Source organism: Macaca thibetana, chromosome 3 (assembly GCF_024542745.1).
Source record: "Macaca thibetana thibetana isolate TM-01 chromosome 3, ASM2454274v1, whole genome shotgun sequence".
NCBI classification, from domain to species: domain Eukaryota; kingdom Metazoa; phylum Chordata; class Mammalia; order Primates; family Cercopithecidae; genus Macaca; species Macaca thibetana.
The window spans coordinates 87,482,063-87,509,723 of NC_065580.1; the positions used below are offsets into that span (position 1 = coordinate 87,482,063).

The 27,661-nt window shown below is 35.6% G+C and overlaps 1 pseudogene; it reads left to right on the top strand.

The window, feature by feature from the left end:
• Positions 1 to 4,749: 4,749 nt before the first annotated feature.
• On the top strand, positions 4,750 to 5,020 carry LOC126951339 (U6 snRNA-associated Sm-like protein LSm5; annotated as a pseudogene).
• The last annotated feature ends 22,641 nt before the right edge of the window (positions 5,021 to 27,661 follow it).

The following is a 27,661-nucleotide window of genomic DNA, read 5'->3' on the forward strand; positions in this document are numbered from 1 at the left end:
TTCTGATAATGAAAAGTCTGGGAAAGCTTTCAACTTCTTGTTGACTGAGAGTGGTTATGGAAAAATCTCAAAATATTCTGCATCCCTGTTCAACTTCTCACATAGTATTCATTTAAATAAATATAAGAGTGAAAAACAGGAAGTCGAGTACCTGTGGGGTAGTGAAACTAGATCCTGTAATGTCTGAGCTGATCAGTGTCTTTAGGTCTCTCCCACTAGGGTGATAATGCAATGTGTCCTCTAACCCAGGACAATTTTGAAAGTAAAAGGAGGTAATAAGTCATTGGAATTATGGCATCTTAAAATAATATTTTGAAATGTATATTTGTTAGCCAAAATTGGTTTTATTGTATAATAGATCACAAACAGTTCTATGAAAGATTATTCTTAAAAGTAAAATTATTTAAAGTATATTCGTGTACATGATGGCAAATTATACAAATTATTCTTTGTATATATTTATGTTAATCATTTTCTTAACTGTACCTATCTGATACCAGGTGGGTGGTATTTTTTCTGGCATTAACTGTCTTTATTTTTTCAATGTGACCTCATATTTATTTTTTCATAAAATTGCCTGCAATAATCTTCAAAGTCAATCTTATGGTTAATGGATTTGGAACTGTCAGCAGCTTCAATTTACTCTTCCTGTAGGTCATATTACATCCTATTTTTAATTAAGAAAATAATCTTTCTATAGCTGATGGTTTACGTGGTATTTGAGAAAGTCCAGTTCACCAGAGGACAGTTTTAATTCTAATTTTAATCTTAATGAAATATTATCTCAAATATTGTCTTTTAGCCTCTGCTTAGAGTATCTTCTTCAACAGAAAATTTTACAAGATGAAACAAGTAAAATAATTCATCTTGCCTTATAATTATTTTAAATGTTTCATTAAATTTCCAAGCTACAAAATTGTAGGGTCTCTCTATTTCATTCTATTCAGGAACAGAATATAAGTGTGTCTAACTATATACTCTTTTAATAATAAAAGCTATTTTTCTCTTGGAGTTGATTCTTTTGAAGACATTGTTCTATATTTTTACAAGTTTAATTGTTCACACAAGTCATTAGTTAAATAAAGGATTAGGATCACCTATTCACTTTGTGTGTGTGTGTGTGTCCATCTGTTTGTCTGTATTTCAGTTTATCAGTCTCTTACTAAGAAAATTTATATATATTTTAAAAAGCTGACAGTGGAAAGTAGATATTCCTCTTTCCCAGTCTATGGGTCTTCTTGAGGCAATAATGATTGCTTTCTGAGCCTTCCAGAAATACTTTCTCTCTGTTAAAGCAGGTCTCTATCTGTTTATCATCTCTCAATAATCTATCTATTTATCTCTTTATCTACCTATTTATATTTGTATATTAACACAAATGGTGCCATTCTATTAATACTTCTGAACCTCTTTTTTATGTAATAATATTGAAGATTGTACCATATTAGGACAGGTATTTGGAAATTATTCAGTAAATGAAAGAGAATAATGTCTTGCCGAGAGCATTTATATATCGCTATTTTCTAAATCTTGTAGAGGCAAATAGTTATTTTTTAAAATATTGGGTTTGGAGAAAGAAGACTCTTTGGATTACAGGAATAGATAGCTCCACAATTTGTTACTGAGCAGTGTAATTTTATACCAAACATTTAAATGAATAGTGTTTTTATAAGCCTCTCATAATCAATGTCTGTAACCTACAGGTTCTTGCTCTGTCAAAATTAGTTACACTTCCTGTTGCAAAATAATAATGCTTTATTTCCATTAAGCATAAAGTCTCTGAACTTACAGGGTAGTACATCCAAACACTTGATAAACCTGTGGTATTTTTACAATATAAATGTACATGAGATTTATTCCTTGGTATTTGCCCTGTGAGCTAAATAAGATTAAGTAGAATTGTGCATGTAGCTTTTGGATTCGAGATTCAAGTCCTTCAATCAGGCTCTTACCTGTAGCTTGTGGTGATAAACTTTGTACTTTTTCCCATAAAAATGCTCTTATATCTTAAACAGGCATAGCATTTTTTCCTCCCATGGTGGAGATCAGGGACCTAGCCTGGCCAGTTTCCTCAGCCCAATTCAGGGAGGGCCTGTTTTGGAAGACATGAATAAAATTAAAACGAATTGTGCGTAGCTGGGAGGCAGCCACAGTAAATCTGAAGTGAGATCTCCAAATAGTTCTCAAGTAGATGAAGAATAGATACAGATAATGGGAAGAAGAAAGCAGAGCCAGGGAGTAACCGAAGGAGGGAAAGGAGGGAGTACCCACTGGATTTGAGGAGGAAAGAGAGGTAGGGCTCTTGAGTGATGTGTGGGGCATATGGCTCTATTCAACAGGCTGGAGAATATGGATGTGGTCGTACCATGAGATTAGAGGATAAAGAACCTTTTTAAGATGGCAAATAAGGTGTTATAATGTGGTCCACATTTTAAAAGTTATGTTTTAATCTAAAAGAATAAATATATTCATAAGCTGCAGACATAAAAGCACCAAGCCATAGAATAAAGAATCTTTCTAGGGAAACTATGAGTCTTTCCATATGGAACCATTTTATTTTGATAGCTTCAAGAATTCTAATAGAAGATTATCTCCTGAAAGAGAATATAGCTCCTCTAGTTGATCTTATTCTTAAGGGCTAAATATTGTATATACAAATCTACAATGAAAATTCGTTTTCAAAGATGAATTTTAAAAGTCAACTAAATTGTATATTCTTATAAGTACAAATTGATATTTTCTGTGCTTGATGATTAAACCATACATTAACAGTCCTTAGTCCTGCTAAAACTCTTCATTCATTTCCCTCTTGATTTTATTTATTTATTTATTTATTGAGACACGGTCTCACTCTGTTTCTCAACTTGGAGTGCAGTGGCATGATCACAGTTCACTGCAGACTCTACCTTCTGCGCTCAAGTGATCCTCCCACCACAGCCTCCAGAATAGCTGGGACTACAAGCACATGCCACCCATACCCAGCTAATTTTTGTGTTTTTTGTAGAGACAGGGTCTCACTAAGTTGGCCAGTCTCCCAAAGTGCTGAGATTACAGGTGTGAGCCACTACACCTGACCCCTCTTAGTTGATTAATACAGAATTTTAAGTTCATATTTTTTGCCATTGCTATATATTGATTTTATAGAATTACCATACAAAATATTGTTGGTTATTTAGTTAAGACTATTTTTCTTTCATATAGCTCTCTTTTCTGAAACATACTGAGTTGGTTCAGCTTTTCCTTTTCTACTGTGCTGTTTTATATTTAAGGTGGGCCCCATAGCCAGACTCAGGGGCTAGATTGATTAGTGTATTTAAGTGGTTCTTAACCAGGGGACATTTGGCAATGTCTGGAGACATTTTTGAGTGTTGCGATTGGGGAGGGTGCTATAGGCATCTAGTGGGTAGAGAGCAAGGAGGATTTTAAACAATGTACAGAATAGCTCCCTCCAACAAAGAATTATCCATCCCAAATGTCATTGGTGATGAGGCTGAACTCCTAGTCTATTTTTACCCAATCGTGGTGATCCCCTTTCTAAATCACTGTTGGTTTAGGCATAAACATGTGATATAATTCTTGCTGATGAAATAGGGGAAATCTAAGGAAAGTTTCTTCTCATTAATAAAAATCAATAAATGTAAAGAAAATGGCTCCCTTTTCCACTGATATGGTCATATCTGGATGCAGTGTATTGAACTCTGACACCCACCGTAGTTTCATGAGGATGATTAGGAAAAACCAAGTTGATGTACCTTAAAGAACCTGAGTGAAAGATGGAGAAAATCTGTGTGTGTGTGTGTGTGTGTGTGCGCGCGCACCTGTGTGTGTGTCTAAATATCAGAATCACCATTTTAATCAGCCTCCAGCCTGAAGCTGTCGTATCTTAGTGTTTTTTCTAAGAAAAAAATTTTCTTCCCATTGTTTAAGCCAGCTGAGTTTTTGTTACTTTTAGCTATCAGGCAGTATCCTAATTGATAATATTATTTAGCATTTGCTTATTTCATAATTACATATTTAACTTTTTTGACATTTAGTTTCATTTTTGATTGATTTTTCTTTTATGTCGTATCTTTATCATTGTTTATTTTGCTTTACTAATAGGCTGGGTAAAATTTTTTTGTGCGTATAATTTTAGAAGAAGCGTACACTGGTGATATTAATTAATCTTTGTAAGTCTAAAATGCCTTTTTGTTCATCTCCTGGGGATGGGAGCTTGTGTGAATGTTAGATTACTCATAGTTCAGTACATTTTAGATACAGCTGTTGAGGGTTCTGCCTATTTAGTGTGCACCATTTTCTACTTGGCATGGAAGAAAGGTTTGAGGACCATCTGTCGTTATTGTGTGACCTATTTTTTTTTCTTGTCCAGAAGCTTGTAGAATTATTTGCTTGTTCTTAAAATTAAAAATGTTAATCAAGGCCAGGTGTGGTGGCTCACGCCTGTAATCCCAGCATTTTGGGAGGCTGAGGCGGGCAAATCACCTGAGGTTAGGAGTTCGAGACTAGCCTGGCCAACATGGCAAAACCCAGTCTCTATTAAAAATACAAAAATTAGCTGGGCATGGTGGTGCACACCTGTAATCCCAGCTACTCAGGAGGCTGAGGGAGGAGAATCGCTAGAACCTGGAAGACGGCTGTTGCAGTGAGCCAAGATGGCACAACTGCACTCCAACATGGGCAACAGAGCGAGACTCTGTCTCAAAGAAAAAAAAAATGTTAATCAAGATCCAGGCCATTTCCATCACAGGTATGGCGGCTAACACTAGTACTAGCTCCTTACAGCTGCTACTGCTAGAGCTTATAGACAAATCTAAGAATCAAAAATTCTCTTTGTGATGAAGAGTGATAAAGAAATTGTTGATACTCTTCTAGGATTTGATAACTTTGTCAATACGGTACTGCAAGATATCACTGATTTTGAAATCCTCCCAGAAGAAAGAATACTAAATTAGATCAGATTTCACTAAATGGAAATAATATAATAATGTTGGTTCATGGAGGAGGAGGACCTGAAGTATGAATGTGTTTCCTTGACTTGTGCTGGATTCTGTTTTGTCTTGTAATGAAAAGAAAATAGATTTTTTTTTCGCCTTTTAGTGTTTAGATCTTATAAAACTAAGTTTCCTATTAAGGGAAATGTTTTGAAGGCATATACCCATTTTTGTAAGTTAATCATGATTATCTTGGAAAAAAAGAAAAGAGTTTCTTTGAAGATTAAAATGGAAGTGTTTTGGTTAAAAAATTTCATCAAGATATTATAAAATATAAATTGCTACTTCTTAATTTTCCCTAAGACTCAATAAATGTGTTTAATTATAAACACCCAAGGCTGTGTTCAGTTTCTAGAAGTGTTTCTTCTTATCATCTAGCTGGTTATTGAGTTTCATTATGATCAACTCTTTATTTCTGGAAAACTTGTTTTCCAGATTTGAGATGTTCCTTGACTTATGGTGGAGTTACATCTTGATAAGCACATTATAAGTTGAAAATATTGCAAGTTGAAAATGCATTTGATATACCTAAACTACTGAATATTATAGTTTAGCCTAGCCTACCTTAAGTGTGTTCAGAACACTTATATTAGTCTTCAACTGGGTAAAATCATCTGGCAACACACTGCACTGTAGAGTATTGGTTTACCCTCCAGATTGCATGGCTGACTGGAAGCTGGGGCTCACTGCCTCTGCCCAGCACAAGAGAGTCTGCTACTACATATCACTAGCCTGGAAAAAGATCAAAATTCAACATTTAAAGTATGATTTCCACTAAAGGCATATCGCTTTTGCACCATTATAAAATAGAAAAATTGTAAGTCAAACCATAGTAAGACAGGGACCATCTGTATTGGAAATCTGACATTATTTTCTATGTGTCTTTTATAATTTGCATCTCTCTAGCCTGCCTCCACAGAGGCCTGAATTTCTCGTTGTTGTTGTTTTTTTTTTTAACTGATTTGATCCTTGTAGTAGTCAGTTTATTCTTTATTGTTCCCATTACAGTAAAAAGGTTAGCAGTCACACTTTTCATTTTGAAACCTCTTTTCTAGCTTCAAATTGTTTTGTTTATGACTATAGATCTTGTTTTTATATCTGTATGATAAGATGCTTCTGTAAGGGGTGTAGCCAGCAATTAAGCCTCCAGAGTGACCTCATTTCCTAAGCCTGCACCTTTGCCAGGTTTACACTGTGGGTGCCTTTGTAGCTCCCCACTGCATGAAGACTCCAGGTTTTATTGCACTTCCTGGAAATGCCAGCAGAATGAACAATTTCTCCCACAAATCATCGCATGACTTAGCTTTATTTTCAGGCCCCACTGCAAACCTGTTGGAGGCAGGTGGTGTCCCTTCACTTACACCCTACAGGCTGTCTTTTATACATATTAGATTATGGACATGTCAGTCCTCACACTCTGATCTTGTCTGTGCTGTCTTAGATTTCTTGAATTTTCAGTTTGACTAAGTACTTCTTTCTGTCATTTTCAAGAGGGTATAATTGTTTCCTTTCTATGTTCAAAAAAGAAGAATGTGGGCTGAGTTTGGCATCTTGTACAGAATGCTACCATTTACTCTACTTTAAATTGAACCTAACATAGGTTGAGTGACTTGTCCAAACTCACAGTAAGTAGCAGAGACTGGTCTTAAACTTAGATCATTTGAATCCAAATTTTGTGTTCTTTCCACTAGGAAGGCAGTATGCATAGTAGTTAAGAGTGGGAGTCCTACAGAAGCAGAGTAGACAGGTTCTCACATCTGGAGGAGTGGGCCTATAGGGGACCATGACAAGGAATTGATTCTCCAGTCAAGCATGAGCATGAAAAGAGAATTTTCTTTTCACACTTTACCTTACAGTGTGGCCACTGATTTCAATCCCACCTTTTGTGATGCTTCCTCTAACAATGTTGTCATTGCCTTAACAATTGTCATGACTTGTTAGTTATGTGAGGAGAAGTGATCATGGGGCCATTTGCCCTGAGCATCCAGCCTCCAGTGGTCCTTTTATTCTGGGGCTAGGATGTCTGGGTTCCAATCCTGCTCAGTAGCCACCACGACCACAGACAAATTACTAATGCAATTAGAAATGATGATAATGTTTATCATACAGAAGTGCTGTAATGATGAAATGTGAGAGAACATGAAAAGTGACAGCAGTCAGTACCTTCCCAAACATGTGGGCCTACCTTAGAGCAGGCTCTTTGGTCTCTTTGGTAGTTAATGACGATAAAACAGCAAATACAAAGGTCAAGTTGCCCTCTTTTTGGAAAAGAAAATAAATGAGTATTTTAAAAAATGATAGCTGATGAGTTCCCAATAAATATTAGCTTCTCTTATTTATTATATAACTATTATTCAAGTGAGCCCACTAAGCCCAGAAACTAGTGAGAAAACTCTTTTAGCAATAAGATGGGCTGATGTATTAGGTATTTTCCCAAAACATGATTTTTTAGAGGGTAGACTTCTCTCAAGATGAGTAGGAGCCAGTTTTGAAAATTCATGATTCAAGTACTAATTCCATTTCAATTTTAAACAAGTTTAATTCAGTTTTGTTCATGGTTTTATTGGCCCAATAAATTATCCTAGTGAACTGTTTGTCTGCCGAGGAGGTGGGTTTACAACCTGAAGAGTCAATTTGAAAGTTCAACAGGAGCTGAGTTGAGCTACTCTCTGACTTTGACGTTAGATGTCACTGCAATCAAAGGAAAGCAGAGCGGGCAACCTAGCAGTGAAGTGAAACTTGAACATGGTAGAGGAAAGAGAAGTGTTTAAACTGTGGTGCAAAGTTCCTGGATAAGAACTTGTGACATGATTTGCGTATCCACCTTGCCATGGGGAAAAAGGAGCATTTTAATATATGTATGGCAACCACATTCATTTTCCTGAGACATTGACTAGGAAAAACTCCTAACCACTTTGCACATCTTGGTATTTCTTCGCCTAATAGGTAATAGAACTGATAGAGGCCCCCAAGGATTTTCAGTGCAGAATATTCCTAACACGTTCTAAATGAGAATTTTACGGACCAGATCACCAAGTCTAGTTCTTCTGAGCTTAATGCTTAAGACTTAAGTTGTCTTTCAAATATTCTTCAATTATATACTTTATCAGGTATTTCCAAAGTTTCTTTGCTTAAAGATGTGAAGAACCCCAGGTTACTAGTATTTGTGTGTTAAAAGTAGAATTACCAGATACATTCACATTTGTTTACTTAAGCAAAATATCTACAAACAGTTGGAGGGCAGGGGACCAAACTAATGTTTCCATTTATTGCTAGGCAACTGGGTGAACTGAAAAGTCCATCCTCCCAAGGGATATTGTACTAAATATATCTTTTTATGTGTGTGAACTGGCACACACTATTGGAATAGATTCAGAATATCTAACAATTGATGCGGCATAGGTACCAATGAATTAAATCTAGTCATGGCTAGTGCTTTCAGTGGAAAATAAGGGCACTCCATATGGGTGTAGGGAGGATCCGATGGGGAACAACTGCTGTAGTACCTATTTATCAACTCTTGAGGGAAGTACTTTGACATATTAATAACTGGGATGACTGTACCAGTATTTATTGGTTGAATATCAGCCTGCGTATGTATAACTTGGCTTATCAAGAGCCCACAAGATCTCTGGTTTAGGTTCCAAGTACAAGTATCAAAGTTCATTCTCATTACCCTCTTGATAATGGTCTGAGCTGCTAATTTTTACATTGCTTTAGTGGTGGGAAGGTCCCACATGGAGAGAAATATTATGAAATATGCAGAGAGAAGCTTGGTCTTTACATGTCTACATCTATTTTCAAGCTATGATGAAGGCCTTGATTCTGATGGGCATCAACAGGCGGATACAGCTCTGAAGATTCAGAAAGGCAGATTCGTGTCTAACATAACTACATTACCTTGGTGATCGCAGGAAGTAGACTGATACTGGGGATAGGAGTGGGGTTCTCAGTACTGGTGACAAAGTTTATTTTAAAGTACCTTGATTTTTTTCCTTTGCTCTACGTGAGAATTAATGCAATATATGTAAACTGTTTCATGTAGATAGGTTGAAGAAGAAAGACTGGATTGCAAGGGCCTAAGAGCAGGCAGTTTTCATGTTCAAGGTGTTTTTGCATCATGTGCAGTGCTTAGATTACTGAGTCCATAGTAATTACCTAATTGTTATTTGACAATTGGTTGATATTTTTGTTTTCTGTTGGTTATTCTCATTGAGAAGAAATGGAAGTATTCAGAAGCTGTTCTTCTGAATACTTGTATCATTTTCTTGGTGATTCCGAACCAAACTTACAGCTAAATTATCTGGGTTATATTAATCTTTGCATGCATTAAAACTGCTGTTTTTATAATGGAAGGAAAGAGGACTACTGCTTATATATGTCTCAATGTGTCTGTGCCACTCTGTTTTAATTATGCCAAGTGTTCACTGACAAAAGGATGAATGGAGCATACAATTTAAAAATATGAACATGTTATTAATATTTGGTGCTATAACTTTAACAATCACTGATTACCATCATGATTAAGGACCTTGTTTCACCAATACCTGACACATATTGATGTCACAATGAACTGTATTTTTCTACTGTTTAATTCCACCATTTCTCATTGTTTGGCCACTTTTACTTAGGGGTTTTCTATTTCATTGTTACATGCATTTTTTGTTGTTGTTCCAATATCTTAAAAATTCCAATTCTTAAGGTTGATTCCATTGTACATCTTTGGATTTCACAGTATATAGTTAGGCTGTAGTCTTGTCAGGATGAGAAATTACCATGATGCCATGATAGCTTCTAACTATGCTACTGTTTCAGAAGTCAGGATCCAAGGTCTCATGGACCAAATTAAGACCTCAAACTACATGGTTTATTGAGTCAAAACACAGTGAGAAGCAAGTGGCAAAGAGTAACATAACTTGGATGGGATGCAAATGAGGAGGGACTACAATACTTAAATCCAGAGCTGCATTATGTCCATATATCCTGCCCCTTTCCACTTCATTAGTATTCTCTGCTAATGGTAGGCTTATGATGACTGAGTTGCACATGGGAAAGGAGGCTCAGCAGAAAGAAGGTGCTCAAAGTCACGTTGGTATATCTGAGACACTACAGGGCAAAATAGCCAGTAGCTATTTTTAAATAGCAATGACTTTTGTCTGTATGGGGCAGAAAACATGAGGAGCCAGAATGAGTGTCAACAATGGGTGACTGACTTAACTATGATGTTAATGAAGGTGGCACGATTTGAATCCAGAAAACAATATATATATACACATACACACTTATATGTGTATACTTTTACATCTTTAATGATATTTAATTTGAATAAAATGCATCCATTTAAAATTATATTTCTAAGACTTTTGAAGAAATTACACACTCATGTAACTTCTAGCACAATCAAGATATAGAATATTTTCATCAGTTCCCAAAATTTCCTTGTGCCACTTTGCAGTCGATGGCCCACCCTAAACCCTAGCCAACCACTGCTCTTCTTTCTGTCTGTATAATTAATTTTGTCTTTTCTAAATAAAATTATATAGAATGTGGTCTTTTGTGTTTAGCTTCTTATGCTAACCATATTTTTGAGATTCATCCATGTTATTTAATGTATCGGTATTTCATTCCTTGTTATTGCTGAGTCTTATTCCACTATATAAACAGATCTCAATTTGTTTAGCCACTCACCTATTTTTTCTGATTTTTTTTTCTATTTTTTTTAACTTTTATTTTAAGTTCAAGGTTGCATGTGGAGGTTTGTTACATAGGTAAACTTGTGTCATGGGGGTTTCTTGTACTGATTATTTCATCACCCAGGTATTACGCCTAGTGTGCCTTAGTTATTATTCCCTCTCCTCTCCCTTCTCCTATTCTCCACCCTCCAATAGGCCCCAGTGTGTGTTGTTCCCCTCTGTGTATCCATGTGTTCTCATCATTTAGTTCCCACTTAGAAGTGAAAACATGTGGTATTTGGTTTTCTGTTCCTGTGTTAGGTTGCTGAAGGTAAAGGCCTCCAGCTCCATCTGTGGCCCTGCAAAGGACATAGTCTCATTCTTTTTAGTGGCTGCATAGTGTTTCATGGTGTATATGTGCCACATTTTCTTTATCCAGTTTATTATTGACAGGCATTTAGATTGATTCCATGTCTTTGCTATTGTGAATAGTGCTGCAATGAACATCCATGTGCGTGTGTCTTTATAATAGAATGATTTATATTCCTTTGGGTATATAACCAGTAATGGTATTGCTGAGTCAAATGGTATTTCTCTCTTTAGGTCTTGAGGAATTGCCACACTGTCTTCCACAATGGTTGAACTAATTTATACTCACACCAACAGTGTTTAACGATTCCCTTTTCTCCACAAACTCACCAGCATCTGTTAATTTTTGACTTTTTCATAATAGCCATTCTGACTGGCATGAGATGGTATCTCATTGTGGTTTTGATTTGCATTTCTCTGATAATCAGTGTCACTGAGTTTTCTTTTTTTTCCCAAAGGATTGTTGGCTGTATGTATGTCTTCTTTTGAAATGTGTCTGTTCATGTTCTTTGCTCACTTTTTAGTTTTAGTTTTTTATTTTTTTTTCCTTGTAAACTTGTTTAAGTTCCTTATAGATACTGGATACTAGACCTTTGTCAGATGGATAAACTGCAAAAAATTTCTCCCATTCTGTAAGTTGCCTGTTCACTCTGATGATAGTTTATTTTGCTGTGCAGAAGCTCTTTAGTTTAATTAGATCTCATTTGTCAATTTTGGCTTTTGTCGCAATTGCTTTTGGCATTTTCATCATGAAATATTTGCCCATGGTTGTCCTGAGTGGTACTGCCTAGATTTTCTTCTAGGGTTTTTATAGTTTTAGGTTTTATATTTAAGTCTTTAATCCATCTTGAGTTAATTTTTGTGTATGGTGTAAGGAAGGGGTCAAATTTCAATTTTTTGCATATGGCTAGCCAGTTCTCTCGCACCGTTTATTAAATAGGGAATCCTTTCCCCATTGCTTGTTTTTATCAGGTTTGTAGAAGATCAGATGGTTGTAGGTGTGTGGTCTCATTTCTGATTTCTCTATTCTGTTCCATTGGTCTATGTGTCTGTTCTTATACCAGTACCAGTGTTTTGGGTACTGTAGCATTATAGTATAGTTTGAAGTTGGATAGCATGATGTCTCCAGCTTTGTTCTTCTTGCTTAGGATTGACTTAGCTATTTGGGCTCTTTTTTGGTTCCATATAAATTTTAAAATAGTATTTTCTAATTCTGTGAAGAATGTCAGTGGCAATTTAATGGGCATAGCATTAAATCTATAAGTTACTTTGGGCAATATGGCCATTTTAATGCTATTGATTCTTCCTTTCCATGAGCATGGAATGTTTTTCCATTTGTTTGTGTCCTCTGATTTCTTTGAGCAGTGGTTTGTAGTTCTCCTTGAAGACGTCCTTCACTTTCTTTGTTAGCTGTATTCCTAGGTATTTTATTCTTTTTGTAGCAATTGTGCATGGGAGTTCATTCATGATTTTGCTCTCTGCTTGCCTGTTGTTGGTGTATAGAAATGCTAGTAATTTTTGCACATAGATTTTATATCCTGAGACTTCACTTAAGTTACTTATCAGCTTAAGAAACTTTTGGGGTTTTCTAGGTATAGGATCATGTCATCTGCAAACAAAGGTAATTTGACTTCCTTACTTCCTATTTGAACACACTTTATCTTTTCTCTGTATCTTTTCTCTTCCCTGGCCAGAACTTCCAATACTCTGTTGAATAGGAGTGATGAGAGAGGGCATCCTTGTCTTATGTTGATTTTCCAGGGGAATGCTTCCAGCTATTGTCCATTCAGTATGATATTGACTATGACCTTGTCAATAATGGATCTTATTACTTTGAGGTATGTTCCTTCAATACCTAGTTTATTGAGAGTTTTAAACATAAAGGGATCCTTAATTTTATTGAAGGCCTTTTCTGCATTTATTGAAATAATCATATGGTTTTTGTCTTTAGCCCTATTTATGTGATGAATCACATTTATTGATTTGTATATGTGGAACTAACCTTGCATCCCAGGGATGAGGTCAACTTGATTGTGGTGTATAAGCTTTTTGATATGCTGTGGATTCAGTTTGCCAGTATTTTATTGACAATTTTTGCATCAATGTTCATCAAGGTTATTGACCTGAAGTTTTCTTTTTTTGTTGTACCTCTGCCAGGTTTTGGCATCAGGATGATTCTGGCCTCATAGAATGATTTAGTGGGGAGTCCCTCCTTTTTGATTTTTTGGAATAATTTCAGTAGAAGTGGTACCAGCTCTTCTTTGTACCTCTGGTAGAATTCCACTGTGAATTTGTCTGGTCCTGGGCTTTTTTGGTTAGTAGGCTATTTCCTACTGCCTCAATTTCGGAACATGGTATTGGTCTATTCAGGGATTCAATTTCTTCCTGGTTCAGTCTTCAGAGAGTGTGAGTGTCTAGGAATTTATCCATTTCTTCTAGATTTTCTAGTTTATGTGCAGAGAGGTGTTTATAGTATTCTCTGATGGTTATTTGTATTTCTGTGGGGTCAGTGGTGAGATTCCTCTTATTTCTGATTGTGCTTATTTGATTCTTTTCTCTTTTCTCCTTTATTAGTCTGGCTAGTGGTCTATCTATTTTATTATTATTATTATTTTCAAAAAACAAGCTCCTGGATTCACTGATTTTTTGAAGGGTTTTTTTTGTGTTTCTATCTCCTTCAGTTTGGCTCTGATCTTGGTTACTTCCTGTCTTCTGCTAGCTTTAGGGTTTGTTTGGTCTTGATTCTCTAGTTCTTTCAGTTGAAATGTTAGGTTGTTAACTTGAGATCTTCCTAGCTTTCTGATGTGGACATTTAGTGCTATAAATTTTCCTCTTAACACTGATTTAGCTGCTTTCCAGAGATTCTGGTACATTGTCTCTTTATTCTCATTAGTTTCAAAGAACTTCTTGATGTCTGCCTTAATTTTATTATTTAACCAAGAGTCATTCAGGTATAGGTTGTTCAATTTCCATGTAGATGTGTGATTTTGAGTGGATTTCTTAATCTTGAGTTCTAATTTGATCATGCTATGGTCTGAGAGACTATTTGTTATTATTTCAGTTCTTTTACATTTGCTGAGGCATGTTTTACTTTGGCTTATGTGATCAATTTTAGAGTAAATGCTATGCTGTAATGAGAATAATGCATATTCTGTTGTTTTTGGGTGGAGGGTTCTGTAGATATCTATCAGGTCCACTTGATCCGTAGCTGAATTTAGGTCCTTTGTTAATTTTGTCTTGGTGATCTGTCTAATATTGTCAGTGGGGTGTTAAAGTCTCCTATTATTACTATGTGGAAGTCTAGGTCTCTTTGTAGGTCTCCAAGAACTTACTTTATGAATCTGGGCGCTCCTGTATTGGGTTCATGTATATTTAGGATAGTTCCCTCTTGTTAAATTGAACACTTTACCACTATGTAATGCCCTTCTTTGTCTTTTTTTAATCTTTGTTGGTTTAAAGTTTGTTTTTTCAGAAACTAGGACTGCAAACCCTGCTTTTTTCTGTTTTCCATTTGTTTTGTAAATTTCCCTCCATTCCTTTATTTTGAGCCTGTGTGTGTCTTTGCACATGAGATGGGTCTCTTGAAGACAGCATTCTGATGAGTCTTGGCTCTTTATCCAGCTTGCTATTCTGTGTCTTTTAGTTGGGGGCATTTAGCTAATTTATATTTAAGGTTAGTATTTTTAAGTGTGACTTTGATCCTGCCATTATGATGCTGGCTGGTTATTATGCAGACTTGTTTGTGATTGCTTCATAGTGTCACTGGTCTCTGTATTTCAGTGTGTTTTTGTAGTGGCTGGTAACAGTTTTTCCTTTCTATATTTAGTGCTTCCTTCAGAAGCTCCTGCAAGGCAGGCCTGATGGTAATGAATTCCCTCAGCATTTGCTTGTCTGAAAAGGATCTTATTTATCTTTTGCTTATGAAGTTTAGTTTGGCTGGATTAAAATTCTGGGTTGGAAACTATTTTCTTCAAGAATGTTGAATATTGGCTCCCTAATTCTTCTGGCTTTATAGGGTTTCCACTGAGAGGTCCACCGTTAGTCTGATGAGTTTCCCTTTGTATGTGACCTGGTCTTTCTCTCTGACTGCCCTTAATGTTTTATCTTCTATTTCAATTTGGAGAATCTGATAATTATTTGTCTTGGGGTTGATCTTCTCATGAAGTATCTTTCTAGGGTTTCCTGCATTTCCTGAATTTGAATGTTGGCCTGTCATGCTAGGTTGGGGAAATTCTCCTGAATGATATCCTGAGGTATGTGTTCCAACTCAGTTCCATTTTCCTTGTCTGTTTCAGGTATCCTAATCTGTCATAGGTTTGGTCTCTTTACGTAACCCATAATTCTCAGAGGTTTTCATTCTTTTTTTCCTTTTCATTCTTTTTTCTCTATTCTTATCTGCCTGTCTTATTTCAGAAAGATAGTCTTCAAGCTCTGAGGTTCTTTCCTCCATTTGGTCTATTCTGCTATCGATAGTTGTGATTGCATTGTGAAGTTCTCGTGTTGTGTTTTTCAGCTCCATCAGCTCAGTTATGTTCCTCTCTAAACTGGCTTTTCTGACTATAAGGTCCTGTATTGTTTTATCATGATTCTTAGCTTCTTGCATTGGGTTACAACATGCTCCTTTAGCTTAGTGAAGTTTGTTTTTACCCACCTTCTGAAGCCTCTTTCTGTCAATACAATCATCTCAGCCTCAGCCCAGTTCTGTGCCCTTGGTGGAGAAGTGTTGTGGTCATTTGGAGGAGAAGAGGCATTCTGGCTCTTTGAGTTTTCAGCCTTTTTTTTTTTTTTTTTTTTTTTTTTTTTGTTATTAGTATACTTTAAGTTCTAGAGTACATGAACATAACGTGCAGGTTTGTTACATATGTATACTTGTGCCATGTTGGCGTGCTGCACCCATCAACTCGTCAGCACCCATCAACTCGTCATTTACATCAGGTATAACTCCCAATGCAATCCCTCCCCCCTCCCCCCTCAGTCTTTTTTTTCATTGATTATTTCTCATCTTTACGGGCTTATCTACCTTCAATTTTTGAAATTGCTGACCTTTGAATGGGGTTTTTGGGTTTTTTGTTGTTGGTGGTGGTGTTTTCTGTTTGATGGATTTTCCATCTTGGCAGGGATCTGGGAGTCAGAGTATGTAAAACTCCTAGGTCTCTGCATGCCTGAGTGGCTGCTCTGCCAAGACTCCATACAGCTCTGTGTATTCGACCCAAGGCCCTGGTGGTCTGGGCTCACAAGGGGATCTCCTGATTCACAGATTGCAAAGATCCATAGGGGAAGTGTGACTTCCTGGGCAGGGTTGCACGATCACTTACCACCTCCACTGGCTAGGGGTAGAGGTTCTCTTGATTCTGTGCCACTCCTGGGTAGGCCACTGCCTCTCCCTGCTTCTCCTTGTTCTCCATGGGTCCAGCTGCTTGCCTGTTTATGAAAGAATGTGGATACCTCAGTTGAAGGTACTGAATTCACTCATCCCTTTTCTTTCCTCTCTGTGAGTGCCATGGACCCTAGCTTTCTAATCAGTCATCTTGCCTCCACCTATTTTGTTGTGCAAACATGCCTCCATTTCTTTATTTTAAATATGTGGTAGAATTCACCATAAAGACAATTGGACCTAGAGTTTTATTTGTGGAAAGTTTAAAATAAAAAAAACCTTTTATTTTGAAATAATTATATATTCACAAGGGATTTCAAAGATAGTCCAGAGAGGTTCTGTGTAACCTTCAGCAGTTTTCCTTATTGATTATATCTTACCTAACTACAATACAATAACAATGCCAGGAAACTGGTATTGCCACAAAATGTGTATATAGTTCTGTGTAGTTTTTATGCTATTAATACACAGAGCTATTCCATCATCACAAAAATCTCCCTCATACTATCCTTTTATAGTCACCCCTATCCTCTTCCCTCTTTCAACTCTGAGTCATGACAATGACTAATCTCCATTTATGGCCTTTAACCTTCCTCTTCTTATAATATAATTATCTTAAAAATTTACTCTACATAAATTAAGAACTACTTCAGCATTCTAATGTTTGCTTCAACCTTGAAACATAATTTAGAAAACTCCAGAAGTTAAGTCTGTTGTATTTATTCATATTCTTACTCATTCTGTTGTTCTTCCTTCCTGATGTTCTCAGATTCTATCTTTTATTATTTCCATTATATTTCAAGAACTTCCTTTAGTCATTCTTTAAGGTGGATCTGCTGGCAACAATTTCTCTTCATCTTATTTTGATTACCTGTCTAATTTTTAAAGGGTATTTTCACTGGATGGAATTTTGTATTGATAACGTTTTTCTTTCTGCTCTTGAAAAATGTTGTCCACTGTAGTCTCTGATGATAGATCTGCTGTCATTTGAATTGTTGTCACAAATTAATTGACAATATATTTTTTCCGTTTAGGTAATGCATAATTTTTCTCTCTAGATTTTTTTCTTTGTATTTAGTTATTTAGAATTTTTTATTATGATATGTCTCTAGGAGGAGTTCTCTGGGTTTTCTTCTGTTTGAGGTTCACTCAGAATCTTGAATCTGTGAATTTCTGTCATTTACATTTTTGGAAATTTATTAGCCATTATTTATTTTAATATTTTTCCAGCCTCACCTTCTTTCTCGTCCAAAATTCCAATGACATGGATGTTAGATCTTTTGTTATGGTCTCACAGGTCCCTGAAGCTCTGTTTATTTTTTGCCAGTCGATTTTCTTTTTGTTGTTTGGAGTGTGTCATTTCTTTTGTTCTATCTTCTAGTTCACTGATTCTTTCTTCTGTTTTCTCCGTTCTGCTGTTGATCCCATCTAGTTAGTTTTAATTTTTGTGATTGTATTTTTCAGCTCTAAAATTTCCTTTTGATTTTTTAATAGCTTCTATTTATCTATTGAGACTTTCTCTTTCATTTCTGTCTTTTTTAAAAAATTTGTTTTTATCATGTTTGTAATTGCTCATTACAGGATTTTTATTATCACTGTTTACAAATCCTTGTCAGATAATTTTAATATTTCTGTCATCTATTGATTGTCTATTTTCATGCAGGTTGATATTTTTCTGGGTCTTAGTATGATGCATGATTATTCACTGAAACCTGGACATTTTTGGTGTTATGTTATGAAACGATCTTAATAAATTTTCTGTTTTAGTGGTCCTCCTCTGACTCCACTCTTGTAGGGGTAGGGAATTAGGAAATAATGCCCATTTATTTTTAGGGAAAGATGAAATTCCAGTTTCCCTAAATGACCTCAGTTGGTACTGAGGGCGGGAGTACTGACTCCTCACTATGCCTTGCTAATACCACTCTGCCTGAGAAGAATAGGAGGACTTTGCCACTTTCCCCATGCAGCCTCCACTGAGGCCACAGGGGAGATGACCTCATTAACACTGAGTGACAGTGAATGTCCCGACTTTCTACTAGGTTTCTGACACTAACCTGGAGGTGAATGAAAAGAGTATTTTCTTATGACCTAGTGGGTGTGGAAGTCTAGACTTCCTGTGTGGTCTTCACAGACGCTGTGAGAGTAGACCTCACTGTGACCTCATGAATATAAAAATCCAGGTTTCTCCTTGGCCTTCTTTGACATCGCTCTCACAGGTAAGTTGAAGTGATTCTTTTCAGCCTGGCAGTGAAAGGAGTCTAGATTCTTTATTTGACCTGTGTTAGTGAGCGTGAATTTGTAGGGGTTTTTCTTCTATGGTATTTTGGTGGAGTAGAGTAGATATTGTCTAAAAATGTTCTGTATTTGTAGGTTGTCCTTTTCTGCTCTTTGGTTACATGAACTGGCTTTTGATGAAACTTCTTGTTGATCACCTCCAGGTGGTGTTGCTGCCTTGTTTGACACTAAGTTTGGGATATAAGAGGATAAAAAAAATTCCCAAAACTCAGGAACGTAATCTTTTTCAAGATCAGAGGTCTCTAACTTGTCTGCTTTCTTCTCTCCATCTTTCAGAGTCATCTTATGCTAGTTTTATATATAAATGTCCTGACTGTTTAGTTGTACTTAGTGGGAATAGTAGGAAAAAGTACTTCTTCTACTCCATATGTGCAGAAGTGGAATGAAAAACTTTTGATTATGGAATTCAGTTGTGTTAAATTGATAATTCTATGCAGATTGTCTCTTTCTTCTTGGGTCAGTTGTTGTAATTTGAATATTTTAAGGAATTTGACCATGTCATGTATATATTCAAATTTGTTGGAATATAGTTTTTCATAAAGTTATTTTCTTATGCTTAAAATCTCTGCCATAATGTCCCTTTTTCTCTAATATTGGCATTTTGTTTCTTGCTTTTTTCTAGCTAAGTCTATGTTGTAGTTTATAAATTTCATTAATCTTTTTATTGAACGTTTCATTGATTTTTCTCTATTTTCAGTTATATATTTTACTGGTTTATACTTTATTATTTCCTTATTTTTTATTTCTTTCTATTTAATTTGCTCTTCATTTTCTGACTTCTTAAGGTAGGAGTTTTGGACACTGATTTCACATCTTCCTTTCTAATAAAAACACTTAATTCACAGATTTCCCTTTACACACTCTTTTAGCTGTATCCCCCCAAATTTTGACCTTTTAAAAGAATTTTCATTCAGTTCAAAAGATTTTCTAAATTTCTCATCTTTTTTTCCTTTTTCACACATTGGTTGGTAAAATGTGTTAATTTCTAAATTTTGAGAATTTTTAAGGTATATTTCTATTATTGATTTTTAATTTCATTTTGATATGTTGAATTATTTCTGACAAAAAACTGTGATAATACTTAGATTTATTCTTTTTTGAGTGTGTATATATATAAATATATAAACATATAGATACATATATATCACAGATATATAACAAAAAGATATATGTTTTGTCATTCTTGGGTAAGGTGGTCTATAAATATTAATTAGATTAGGGTGGTTGATAGTGTTCATATTTTCTATGTCCTTATTCATATTTTGCCTACTTGATCTACCAGTGGTTGAAATAGATGTGTTGAATTATATTTCTAAGTGTTTAAACTCCATAATACATTGAATTATTTTTGCCTTATACTGTCAATTACTATTTAGAGAAATTAAAACAGATTTTAAAAAATGTTTTCCTACACACTATTTTAAGCTTTATTCACTCCTTTAAGTAGAACCAAGTTTTCTTTTGTTGTTGTTGTTGTTGTTTGTTTGTTTTTTAATTATTATTATACTTTAAGTTCTAGGGTACATGTGCATAACATGCAGGTTTGTTACGTATGTATACTTATGCCATGCTGGTGTGCTGCACCCATCAACTTGTCAGCACCCATCAACTCGTCATTTACATCAGGTATAACTCCCAATGCAATCCCTCCCCACTCCCCTCTCCCCATGATAGGCCCCGGTGTGTGATGTTCCCCTTCCCGAGTCCAAGTGATCTCATTTGTCAGTTCCCACCTATGAGTGAGAACATGTGGTGTTTGGTTTTCTGTTCTTGCGATAGTTTGCTGAGAATGATGGTTTCCAGCTGCATCCATGCCCCTACAAAGGAAACAAACTCATCCTTTTTTATGGCTGCATAGTATTCCATGGTACATATGTGCCACATTTTCTTAATCCAGTCTGTCACTGATGGACATTTGGGTTGATTCCAAGTCTTTGCTATTGTGAATAGTGCCGCAATAAACGTACGTGTGCATGTGTCTTTATAGCAGCATGATTTATAATCCTTTGGGTATATACCCAGTAATGGGATGGCTGGGTCATATGGTACATCTAGTTCTAGATCCTTGAGGAATCGCCATACTGTTTTCCATAATGGTTGAACTAGTTTACAATCCCACCAACAGTATAAAAGTGTTCCTATTTCTCCACATCCTCTCCAGCACCTGTTGTTTCCTGACTTTTTAATGATTGCCATTCTAACTGGTGTGAGATGGTATCTCATTGTGGTTTTGATTTGCATTTCTCTGATGGCCAGTGATGATGAGCATTTTTTCATGTGTCTGTTGGCTGTATGAATGTCTTCTTTTGAGAAATGTCTGTTCATATCCTTTGCCCACTTTTTGATGGGGTTGTTTGTTTTTTTCTTGTAAATTTGTTTGAGTTCTTTGTAGGTTCTGGATATTAGCCCTTTGTCAGATGAGTAGATTGCAAACATTTTCTCCCATTCTGTAGGTTGCCTGTTCACTCTGATGGTAGTTTCTTTTGCTGTGCAGAAGCTCTTTAGTTTAATTAGATCCCATTTGTCAATTTTGGCTTTTGTTGCCATTGCTTTTGGTGTTTTAGACATGAAGTCCTTTCCCATGCCTATGTCCTGAATGGTATTACCTAGGTTTTCTTCTAGGTTTTTATGGTATTAGGTCTAACATTTAAGTCTCTAATCCATCTTGAATTAATTTTCGTATAAGGAGTAAGGAAAGGATCCAGTTTCAGCTTTCTACTTATGGCTAGCCAATTTTCCCAGCACCATTTATTAAATAGGGAATCCTTTCCCCATTTCTTGTTTTTGTCAGGTTTGTCAAAGATCAGATGACTGTAGATGTGTGGTATTATTTCTGAGGACTCTGTTCTGTTCCATTGGTCTATATCTCTGTTTTGGTACCAGTACCATGCTGTTTTGGTTACTGTAGCCTTGTAGTATAGTTTGAAGTCAGGTAGCGTGATGCCTCCAGCTTTGTTCTTTTGACTTAGGATTGTCTTGGCAATGCGGGCTGTTTTTTGGTTCCATATGAACTTTAAAGTAGATTTTTCCAATTCTGTGAAGAAAGTCGTTGGTAGCTTGATGGGGATGGCATTGAATCTATAAATTACCTTGGGCAGTATAGCCATTTTCACGATATTGATTCTTCCTATCCATGAGCATGGTATGTTCTTCCATTTGTTTGTGTCCTCTTATTTTACTGAGCAGTGGTTTGTAGTTCTCCTTGAAGAGGTCCTTTACATCCCTTGTAAGTTGGATTCCTAGGTATTTTATTCTCTTTGAAGCAATTGTGAATGGAAGTTCATTCATGATTTGGCTCTCTGTTTGTCTGCTACTGGTGTATAAGAATGCTTGTGACTTTTGCACATTAATTTTGTATCCTGAGACTTTGCTGAAGTTGCTTATCAGCTTAAGGAGATTTTGGGCTGAAACAATGGGGTTTTCTAAATATACAATCATGTCATCTGCAAACAGGTACAATTTGACTTCTTCTTTTCCTAACTGAATACCCTTTATTTCTTTCTCTTGCCTGATTGCCCTAGCCAGAACTTCCAACACTATGTTGAATAGGAGTGGTGAGAGAGGGCATCCCTGTCTTGTGCCAGTTTTCAAAGAGAATTTTTCCAGTTTTTGCCCATTCAGTATGATATTGGCTGTGGGTTTGTCATAAATAGCTCTTATTATTTTGAGATACTTTCCATCAATACCGAATTTATTGAGTGTTTTTAGCATGAAGGGCTGTTGAATTTTGTCAAAGGCCTTTTCTGTATCTATTGAGATAATCATGTGGTTTTTGTCTTTGAGAACGAAGTTTCCATTGTGATCATTTTCCTTTTGCCAGAAGAATGCCCTTAACTACTTGCTTGAGTGCATGTTTGCAGCTGATAAATTCTTTTCACTCCCACTTGTCAAAAATGTCTTTATTTTGCCTTTTGTTTTTAAAGACTGTTTCTTTAAAACTGGATTTAGAGTTCTAGATAGACATTCTTTTCTTTCAGCTATAGGATATCATTACATTGTTTTTTGTGTTAAATTGTTTCTGACACAAAATTTATGACAATACTTAGATTTATTCTTTTTAAAATATTGAATCCTTTAGTTCTGTCTGGTTTTTAGAATGTTTTTCTTTATCACTATTTTTCAGAAATTTGACTTGCTGTGATTGACTTTGAGTTCTTCCTGCTTGGAATAAATTGAGTTTCTTGTATATGTGAATTCAAAATTTTACCAAATTTGGAAAAATATTCGGCCATTATATCTTAAACTTTTTTTTTCACTTTCTTTCCTGTCTCTCTTCTATCACTTTGTGAATATGTTAATATATTATATACATATATATGTATTTGGCATTCTTTAGAAGTCACTGAACCTGTTCATCATTTTTCAGTGTGCTATTCTCTGTACTCCAGGATGCATAGTTTCTGTTGTTATATATTATCGTTGATCATTTTTCCTGAAGTGTCTGATGTGCTGTTAATCATAACCCATGAAATTCTTATTTCAGATATTGTATTTTTTATCTCCAACAGTTTCCTTTGATTATTTTTATATTTTCTATTTCCCTCTTTACTAGATTTATGTTTTTCTTTATATTCTTAAAAATATCCTATTTATATTTATAAAAGCTTGTTTAGAATTATTCTTTGTAAATTCTTTCATCACTGTCTTTCTTGGATCTGTTTATATTGGTTGGCTTTTTCCCTGTATAGTAGTTAAATTTTCTGCTTCCTTACATGTTTGGTAATTTTTGATTGGATGACAAATATTTAAATTTTTATGTTTTTGAGTGATTTTTTCAAAAAGTTTATTTAAAGTGTGTAGAATCTTTTCATGACAGTCTTGATTATTACAGGCTATGTTTTTAAGCTTTTTGAAAGTGGTCCTGGTGTGGCTTTTATTCTAGGGCAGTTTAGTCTCACTATTAAGGTGTGACCCAAGGGCTTTCTTGTGAATGTTCATATGTTCAATGAGGTCTCTTCACTCTGGCTGGTGGAAACTCAAACAATTCCCAGCCCTGTGTGAACTCGGTGAATTGTTTAGTTTACAGATTCTTGATATTTGTTATTTCCCAGCAGCAGTTCTTCTCTGGCCTCCTGGAATGTCACTCTATGTGTTTGTAAATTGGCATTCAGCCAAAGACTTAAGGAAAACCTTATGCATATTTCTGTAGTTATTTCAGTATATAACCCTTTCTATACCTAACCCCTCCTCTGGTCCACAATTTCTAACCCTCGTGGTCTCCCTGAACTTGAATCTTTTTCCCCTCAGCTCTGTTAATATGATCCTTCCTTGTGCTGTGGTCCAGAAATTACCTCCAGGCAAAAAGCTGGGGTGATTGTCGAACTCACTTCATTGTTTATCCTCTCAGGAATTGCCTCCCATATTGCCTATTGTGTAATTCATGAAAAACAGTTGTTTCAGTATTTGTCTACTTGCCTTGTTGTCCAATCTTGTGACAGGTACTCCTTTATGAAAAGAACTGAAGGTTTGTGCCTTATGCATAGTTAATGTTTACCTCTTTCTCTTCCTCCTTATTCCTAAATAATGCTCTTGGGTTTTTTTCCCCTCATCCTTTTAAATCTATGTAAAAATATCATATGTGCTACTTGCTTATTTCATTTATTCTATGCTAATATGTTTCACAGGTTACTTACTTGCCATCTATACTGGACAGATTTTACACATATTTTCCACCACACTTTTTTTTGTTCTCTATAGTAATTCTTTGTATGTTTGAGGTTTAAAATTTTCAAGTACTTATTAAGAATTGTGCTGACAGCTAGTTTATAATAGATTTCTCCATAAATGTACACATGTGGTTATTTTCTTAGATATAAGAAAAGAATATCTTTAAAATTTTTTAGTCAAAATGTCCCTGGTACATGATGAGACTCGTTCATTTTTTCATTTTTGGTCAAGCATTATTGGCATGATCTCTTCCTACAGTGGTTCTTCAGGTCAAAGTTACTTTGTGATATTGTTCTGGGTCTTTTTTTTGTGTATAAATGATTATCTCAAGCTGATTGAAATTTTGGGGAAAAAATACTATCCTAGGCATTTTATTATGTATTTACTAAATCTCTTTGGCCTGGCTGGATGCAACTGTGAGAATAAAACTAAGCTTGAGTTACCCTTTTGCTATTATACTCTACCTTCCTTTACAGTGTTCTGCTGGCCTCCCTGAATTCTGATCCCTTTCTTTGAGATGTTTAAAACTCTCTTTGCTTATTTTATTCCTTGCAGAGTAAATTTCCAACTTGGGTTAAGGGTGAAGTTTTCACTGGGCTCTTGTACTAAAGGAGTGAAATGTATTGGTGAAGCTCAAGGAGGTTAAAAGCTTCTGTTTCCTCATGGTATGTTCAGTGTGGCTCTTCCTCTCAAGGGGTTTACATGAAGCAGATATGATAAAACAGCCCAAGGTGCTTTTTTGTTGGCAGAGGCTTATCAAGGAAGATTGTGGTAGCTGGCTTAGCTCTGTTTTCTCTTATTGAACTTTTCCTTGAGTTTATATTTCTTTGATTCTTCTTGATAGAGTGGAAAAATGCAAAGGGCCAAGATATGGGTGCAAATTTAAAGGCCAAAGACACTATTAGTTACAAATGACCAACAAGTATATGAAAAATGCTCAACATCACTAATGATCAGGGAAATGCAAATCAAAACCACAATGTGATACCACCTTACTCCTGGAAGAATGGTCATAATCAAAAAATCAAAAAACAGTAGATGTTGGCGTGGAGGTGGTGATCAGGGAACACTTCTATGCTGCTGGTGGAAATGTAAACTGGTACAGCCACTATGGAAAACAGTGTGCAGATTCCTTAAAGAACTAAAAGTAGAACTGCCATTTGATCTGGCAATCCCATTATTGAGTATCTACTCAGAGGAAAATAAGTCATTATATGAAAAAGATACTTGCACGTACATGTTTATAGCAGCATGATTCACAATTGCAAAATTGTGGAACCAACCCAAATGCCCATCAATCAATAAGTGAATAAAGAAACTGTGGTATATATACATGATGGAATACTATTCAGCCATAAAAAGGAATGAATTTATGACATTTGCAGCAACCTGGATGAAATTGGAGACTGTTATTCTAAGTGAAGTAACTCAGGAATGGAAACCAAACATCATATGTTCTCACTGATATGTGGGAGCTAAGCTATGAGGATGCAAAGGCATAAGAATGATGGACTTTGGGGACTTGGGGGGAAGGGTGGGAGGGGGGCAAGGGATAAAAGACTACAAATAGGGTGCAGTGTATACTGCTCGGGTGATGGTTGCATGACAATCTCACAAATCACCAGTAAAGAACTTACTTATGTAACCGAATACCACCTGTACCCCAGTAACCTATGGGAAAATAAAAAATAAAAAGGTAGAAAAACAGGTGAATTAAAAAAAATAATTTGGTAATAAATATCAAGGAACTAAAAAAAAAAATAAAAATAAAAAAGACTTAGTAAAGTCTTTACCAAAGCAGTTCAGTGCCTCACCAGAGTTGGCTGTTTTACATAAGATTTTGACTTCAGTGCCTTACAGTACTGAAAACATACATTGTCTTTCTGAATCTTCATAAGCTAGTGCTGGTGGTGGCAGGTTGGCTGAAGCTTTAGCATCATTCCTTAACTTTGTTTATCTTAACTTTTTTTTTACCATGAAGTCTTGGGTAAATTTTAGCATAGTTTGACAGACTGTAGTTAGAATATTCAAGATCCACATATTTAAGAAACAAAGTTCCTCATAAAGTTTAAAACTGACATCAGAAGCGGCCTCTGCTCTTAATACTACAACTTGCAAGTATCGTAAGTGCTAGGTGTAGTTAGTAAAATCTGGACTGATGAAAACAGTGATTCTGAAACTTTAGGTCAAAGTTCCACGTGGAAAAACAAGTTTGACAATAGAGAATATCTTTATCTCTGCCTCTTGCTAGTAGAAAAGTGGTACTAGCTAATTATTTGGGGGGACAAAAAGTCTCATCTCAAAACAGGCAGCACTTTAATATGTAACACTTTGGATTTTGGATTGATGATGCCATGAATGGTGGATTGTACAGAAATTGATCACCTGGATTATTGTCTTTCAGTTTCAGCTTCAATTTTCCTTATGTGACTACAATTGATATCCGCTTGTCAACATCTACAACCAAAGAGGCAATCAAGCGAGGAATAAATTCCTAATTTCTCTCATTCTTCAACAGGCTATTAATTTAACTCTGATTTATTTCTTAGACATTCTCTAATTTCTGTAGTTGTGTCTATGATTATATCCAAAGAGAGGAAAAAAATGACCAAGTGGTGCCGATTTGAGTGATTGACATGAGATACCCAAGGCTTTTATTTTTGTTCAGGGATCTTCAGTGGATGGTCATGAAGTCTTGCTCTCAGGTGTCATTTCAGGAATTTAGAACAGAGGTCAGCCACTGCTGGAAACAAATGGAATTAGAGATTAATGGTGTCACCAATGCAAATTCTTTTAAAAAAATTTGTGTATGCATAGTAGGTGCATATACTTATGGGGTACATGAGATATTTTGATACAGGCATACAATGTGTAATAATCATCTGGGCATATGGAGTATCCATCATCTCAAGCATTTATCCTTTCTTTATTGTTGCAAAGCATCCAATTATACTTTTATTTTTAAATGTACAATAAATTTTTGTTGACTGTAATCACTCTGTTGTGCTGCAAATTCTGACTTTAAGAGAAAAATAGTTTATTTCAGATGCCAATTTCTCACCTGGCAATAAAATTGCTCCCTCAGATAAGGTGAATGCAAGAACAGAATGGTATCATTTACTTCTTTTTAAGAAAACATCAACTATTTATTTATGTATTTGTTTTTTTAATTTTTGTGTGTACTTTATAGGTGTATATATTTATGGGGTACATGAGATGTTTTGACACAGGTATGTGACATGAAATCAGCACATCATCAATAATGGAGTATCCATCCCCTCAAACATTTAGCC